The following is a 7,474-nucleotide window of genomic DNA, read 5'->3' as shown; positions in this document are numbered from 1 at the left end:
GCACATCCCCACTTTTTTTTTGTTTTTTTGTGTAGTAACAAAAGACAGGAAGTGAGTTCGGGAGGGGCTGATGAAGATCATGAGGACTCATATGAGAGAAAGTAGCAAGGAAGTCTGTCACTGTTTTGAGTCACATACGGTAAATCTGCTTTTCAGAGCGTGACGTCGCGGTTAACAAGTTCAGGTGTACAGCCACAGAAACTCGCTTTTTGTCATGTGGTGAATGTAGGTGGAATAAATCTGGATAGCAGTAATGTAAGTTTGACTGAAAAAAAACATGGTTGATGGAAACTGGAGGTTACAATTTGCTATAAAATGTTAGAAATGCAGCTTCACATTACACAGACATGTAAACAGAAACGCTGATGAGGTTCTTCACACTGAGTCTGAGACGCTTTTCAACTCCAACACAAAAGCTGAAGAATTCGAAAGTCACACCTCGGTAGACACAGAGAGCCTTTAAGGCAGCGTGAGGAACCCAGAACTACGTTTTGATAAAAACTAGTGAGGCGTGAGATGAGCAAGCGTTTTTGTCTAAATGGCTTTAAGTAGGGGTGGGTAAAAATATCGATACGGCAATATATCGCAATACTTTCTCGCCCAATACAATATCGATTTTTCAACTCCAAAGATCGATTCAGTTCAGTGTTCAAAGAGTGACACAAAAGGAGAAACATTATTTATTTATTATTATTATTTTTTAATTTTATTTTGTGCATTGTCACTCTGGGTACTTTATCCTTTTTCATTTTATTTTCAATATTTATTCCAGTGAATTTCATGGGAATTAATAAAATGGAGAGGCTGTTTTGAATGAAATAGTTTTGACTCAATTTGTCCTCTGATCAATATCATCTGATGTACATATACAGGTACTTGTGTTTTCATCTTTATTTATATCACAATATCGTGATCTCGTGATACGTATCGTCACCAAAGTATCACGATACGTATCGTATCGTGAGGTTCTTGCGAATACTCACCCCTAACTATAAGTAACGCTGAAGCATTTTTAACAGAATGCAACTTGTGTTAAAAGTTAAAAGAGCATCACCTGCTCCTACATGTATGTATTGATTATGAGTGATTAAAAATACCATGTAGGTTATTGTGATCACATTGATGTGAGGCGTCCACGTCGGTATTATCGGTTCTATCGGATGTTTCAGGAAAATAAAAGCTCCCCAGTCGTGATTACAACTTAGATATTGATCTGAAGAATCATAAATGCTTCTCATTCAGGGACGTCTATGTCTTTGTCATAAATAAGCGTGTTATCTTAATGATGCTTTGGCCGGCGTAGGAGGACGGCGATGGAAGACACGACAGACTCCTCCTCCTCGCCGTCCTCGGATTGGACCACACAGTGAACTGAGGTCACTCTGAAGCTGCTTCTAAACACACGTCCATTTTTATTTGCAACAGTTGGATCGCCATAACTTCATTTAAGTTTAAGATATTGTGATGTTTCTGCTGGTGAGGTCACCGTTTGGCTGTTTTAAGGGCAGCTAAAGATGCCAGCTAATCCTTCCTACGACGCGTGATTAAGCGTGGCGTTCAACAGCATTCAAATAGTTGCGTGGTGCTGTGGCCGTGTCATGTACCCCCCCGACACAGTGGCCATTGTCTCCCGAGGCCTTCTGGGACAGAACAGCTCAGCTCGAGCCTGACACCGCACAACACTGGGAAGTCGATGTGCACAGATAATTGTCTTTTAATCACAACAATCCCCTTTTTCTGTGGCCTCGCTCGTTTGTTTCGACCTTTCTGTCTTGGTTGGAACTCTTCTGGCCTCTTTTAGTCGTTTCCAACCGGCCACTTCGTGTGGCGTGGTGATGGAGCTACCGTTTACTGTATATATGTTGATCCGATTCTGTTTTAATAGTTAATTAATTAAGATTAAGAAATTAAGATTAATTTCTACTGTAGTGTACATGCTTTTATCTGAATCAAAAAAACGTTGAGGCGATGGAATAAACTCACATCCTCTCCCTGCTTGTTTAAGGGTTGATTTGAAGGTCTTATTGATGACTTCCAAAGTATATTCTAGACCCTTTAAAGTACCGGATGGACCTTTACATAATTACTTTACTTTCATCAGGAAACATATCCTGAGTTTTATCCGAGCTGGCTATTTGCTGTTTTATAACTTTTTCCTTCTCTGTTAAGCATTTTGAAAAATCTACAATAGATAAAGTGCTTTTATGTTATTAAACACAAGAGCATCAAACTATTAAATCCATAAAAAACATCTTTGATCCAACAATTTAAGCTTGGATATAAGAGAGTTTAAAATGCACCCGACACCCAAAACCACACAGGTGACTTTAATTGTTTTGGTCAATTAAACCTTAGAGTGGCGTCCCTCCTGTAGTTACGAGTCAAACAAAAGTATTCCTTAATGACATTCGGGTCATTTGGGGGCGGGGCAGTAAAACTAAAATGTCAAATATTACCTCATATAAGTATTTAAGTAAAACTATTTCCGGGTATCGCTTGTCTTCATTCATTTTTACGTTTCCAGTCGAGTTGAGCGACAGCGTCGGGCGACTTAGTGTCACTCGTGGGCAGATCGGGTTTGATTGACAGATTCTCAGGGGCGATACCAGGATTTTTTAAAATGAGGTAGCACAGACAGGGGGGGGGGGGGGCTGTCAGGGTTGTGCTGGACAGAGACGGGTGACAGAACAACACACTGAGAATGGATCCATTGTCCCTCTTTACTGCACAGAAGCAGTGGATGGCTGCCATTTGCAAAAGACTGTTTTTAAATCTCTCCACCTCGAAGGTTTTACCTGAACCAACTTATCTTAAACCGTCTCCGACAAATAGAAAGTTGTTTCTCTTCGAAAGTTTAATGGACAAACAATTACGAACAAATAAGGACTTTGATTTTAAAAGCCTGCAGCTCAAATTCTGTATTTAAATACCTGAAGAGTCATATTTTCAGTTTAAGATCAAGTTCAGTTCCGAAGTCAATACTCGCTCTCAATTAAGTTGTTCCGATTCCGATACCAGTATCGGAAATGCCTCCGATTCTGCCGAAAATGCTTGCATCGGTATCGGCGAGTACTGGAGTCCAGGCACCGATCCCATACCACGTCATTTATTAGAAATAGGAATTTATTTAACAGTTAACAGTTGCGCTGTGCTGCCATCGGCTGCTGCTGTTTTTTAGAGGGTTGAAGGAGAATTGATCACCTGACACCTGCTAAAAGGAGCTAATGTTAGCATCATGTCGGCGGTTTGGCAGTACTTCACAGTGGATGTTCCCACCAGTAAGACGGCGACATGCAACATATGCAAAGACTCAATTTCCAGGGGTAGCACGAGTGTTGCACTACTGTTTTATACTGTTCTATTTAAAAATAAATGGCTTCCATTTGCTGTATTCATTCATGTTTTACAAAGGGTTAAACCTGATCCAGGCCTCAACACAATGACACTCATATATCACAGTCATGCAGGCGTAGAATGATCTTTTTTTTTAAACACACTGGTATCGGTATCAGCCGATACCCACAGCACGAGTATCGGTATCTGGAGGGGAAAATGCTATCGGAACATCTCTACTGTCAATACTCATTCCATCCTTTCAGAAGGAAAACGACTTTGTATTTACTTATTAGGGTTTAACGAGTACTGATTTTTTCAACGAGGGATTATTGACCCAATTCAGGATTTCCTATCCCCCCCTCAAACACGCTGCTGGTCACACAGGATTTCTATTCCCCAAAGGTGCAACTAATCTCAAATGTGTCCTACTTGGCTTAACTTCCCATATTGCGCCCCAACTGTCATCGTGTTGCTCGGATTTGGAGCATGAAATCATTTTTATCAGAATTCCAGAGATTTTTGATATTTTTTGTAGAAATCCATCCTTCATTTCAAAACTACTAGATTTAAAAAGTTGTTTCTTCATCGGTATTTGACCTAATGACTCAAAAACCACCACAGACACCTTGAAGCCATGAGAGCAATGTGTTCGAGGTGACAGTTAACGTGGGCGTGATGACGGGAAACGCTGAGCACGATAATTCACGATCATTTTTCAATGTTTGTTTTTCTGTTTGTTCAGCCAAGAAGACACAATGCATTCCATCCATTACTTTGTCTCTAAGCATCACTCTTCTCCATTTAAACATGTTCACAGCTTTAAATAGATGTACTTTAATAATAAGATTATGTGGAGGAGCTGCATGATCATCCGTCCCTTTCATGCTTCCACTAAATCCACCACATTCGCTGTCTTTCTGTCGCAAAGAAAGGATTTTAAAAAGTGATGAATTTAAACCAGAAGAGCAAAATGAACATGAGTCGGGAGTGAAGCAACACAAGCCAGCGGAACGTCAGGGTTTACAAATCTGACAGGAATTATTAATAATTGTAGATGAGAGCTCTTACCTTATCAGCTGATCTGAAGCCAGTGAGGAGCTCAGAGTCGTTTTCTCTCCTTCGGCATTTGCTTTCTCTGCTGCTCTCCCTCCTCTCTCTCTCCCTCTCTCTGTCAGCAGATTGGGTCTTTGGCATACTGAACCTGTGATTGGAAGGGGGGGGGCTGGATGGACAACGGTTACCGATGACACATTAAATCACAATAAAAGTCCTGTTAAACAATAGACCATCACACATCTCCTGCGGCTTTAATAACACTGTGATTACAAGCTGCAACACATTAACACTCAAACGTTTATGCACGTGGACATGGGGTGTTTAATTTAAATTGGTTTAAAATGAGGCTGTTTGAAAAGTTTATTTCTAAAAATGTCAAAGATTACTAAAGATGATCTCCATCTTCCTAATATCTGACCTCGATATTCTTACATAAACTACAATCTGAAACATGCAGCACAGGAGCAGTGGAAACATTCCCACCTTTGTTTTTAAGTTTAAATTTCAAAACGTATGCTTACATCGTGTAACTTGTATCACTTTTAGATTTTCAGCTTTACAAAGAAAGTATTTTTACTGCGATTGATTTCCAAAGATCTGGCAAAAGACAAAAACAGAGGAAGAGAAATGCTTAAGTTGAAAGTCGAGGTTTAGGCTTGGAGACGACACATTTCCGGGTGAGAAGGTGTGTGAACGAGTGTTGGAACGTGGCCCATACATTTCTTCATTAAATTTGGCTCTCGACCGTGAGAACGTGAAACACTAATTCTCTCCACCGTCTCCTCCAGATGGATCAGAGGTGAAATAAAGCTTTAAGGGTCACTACAAACTGAAATAAGGTTCATGATAACAGCAGCATTTTCGTTAGGTATGTACTTGCGGGAACCGGTCTGGGGTTTCTGAAGTGGGCCTGAGGACCAGTGGGAGTCTCGTGGAGGATTACACAGCATCCCCGGGAAAAATACAATGAAACACTACGACACTGATTCAACAGTGTCCTCTCTGTTGCCTCCAACCAGAACAGATAATATAACTCTATAAAAAATAGGGTTTTTTTTTTGTGTGTATCACTGATGTCCTTTAAAAAGAGTTGGGAAATCTGAGTTGGTGGATCCACCAGATCTCAGATCAGCCTTGAAAAATACTGGACACAGAATTGTGGTTTCTGTCTGTGCGGACGATGAAATTGCAATAAATATTCTCTGCATTTCTTGAGCATCCTTGATTTAGACAGTGAGCAGCATCAGTGGAGAAGGTTGGGAAAGTCATATAGTAATATTAACCCCAGTTATATAAGTTAAAGGTGATTTTTGTTCACTTCCTGCATTCCCTCACAAGCATTGGACACGAGAAATGTGCAACTGACCCCAAAATCTGTTTTAATGACGGCATATTTAGGACTATTGTTGGTTAAAAAATAATAATAAAATAAATACACAAAAAACAAAGCCAGGGCAGGGGATATGATTCAGATTTTATATACCCTGATCTAAAGTGGCACATTTATGAGAAAACACTTACAAATTTGTGATTAAAATAAACTTGAATATCCTCTAAGATTACAAAGTTGTCAATTTACAAGAAAAAAATATATCTAAGAAACAACATTTGTCTTGTAAAGGTACCACATCACTTTACACCGCGGTCACATGACCCACCCAGTCCATTTGTGTTTGGCCTCCGAAATTAAAATTTTTTATTATTGCAAATATGTTTTTATTCTCGTTTTCCTGTAATGCATTTTTAATTTTGCCTTTATTTTCATTTATAAACATTATTAATTTTTTTCACTTTATTGTATGACATGTTATGATGTGAAGCACTTCATGTCTGCCTTGTGGATGAAATGTGCTTTACAAATAAAGTTGCCTTGCCTTTGTACCAACAGTGGCCCTGATATGCCATCGTGATAATTGTCCATTTTAATAAATAATATTAAAGAATGTCATCAAATCAGGCCGTATTTATAAAGCAGCCATTTGTCTTCATGACATAAAATCAGTCAGCACACACACATTCCTGTCTGATGAGGTCATCCAGGATGTTCTCAAACACTTTCCATGAATGTGAACAAGTGTAAAAAAAAAAAAAAGACGCAACACATTTCAATATAACTGTAACAGTGATCGCCGTCACAGCTCTCATCGTGGGGACGTGGAGATCAACGGCACTCACCTCGATCACAGTAACCGTCATCATCTTCGGAAAGCCCCGGGGTTTTCAGCAAGCTGCAAGAATTCAACACACAACCTGAAGCAGAGGATCATGGGAGCTCCAAAAAACAGATTTGCTGATGAATTCTTACCTGTTGGTTTATTCTTCTGTTAATCATCCGGAGCTCCAGGGTTACTACTATGAGACAAAATGCTAAGTTTGTGTAAAATAAAATGAATCCCACTGGGCTTCGGACGTTTCATGGCACAGTAATAATAAATAATAAATATGCTTCAATCTCTTTAAATGTCAGTCAAACAAACTAGTATCACTTTAAAAAAACAAATATTGTTATTGCGTCGCAGATAGGACACGTGTATTGTGAAAAAAACTATCTAATAATCTTAAATAAGATGATTGTATATCATAAGGTCTCCCTGCATAAATATGGGACAAATAAATAATCATAAGTATTTTTGTTTTCCTGTATTTTTTAAAATCTATTTCTCCACTCGTCTACCATCACTAGTGATGTGACAGCTTTATCACATCACTAGTAACGATATTTATGATTATCCAGAAACTGGAAATTCACCAACATACAGTTTTTTTTGTTTTTTTTTACTGCGATTCTCGATAGAATCCTTTACCCAACCCTGAATTTCATTATTAAGTTTAAAATTTAAAAAAGATGAGATGAGATTGTGTTACTTTTAGATTTCAAGCTTCACAAAGTAAGTAATTATCACACATTTCTTATGATAGATTGTGTTACATTGTGCCATCATACCCGAGTTAAATTAAACACAATAAAACCATTATAATTATAAATAAAATTAATAAATAAAGTTGCTTTTTACAACATCCCAAGATCCAGGGAAACACATCGACCTGCTATTAAAGGACACACAGGCACAACAGCACCATC

This window comes from Eutrigla gurnardus, assembly GCF_963514095.1.
Source record: "Eutrigla gurnardus genome assembly, chromosome: 14".
NCBI lineage: Eukaryota > Metazoa > Chordata > Actinopteri > Perciformes > Triglidae > Eutrigla > Eutrigla gurnardus.
The sequence above is the reverse complement of the archived record's forward strand: the minus strand, read 5'-3'. Positions refer to the sequence as shown.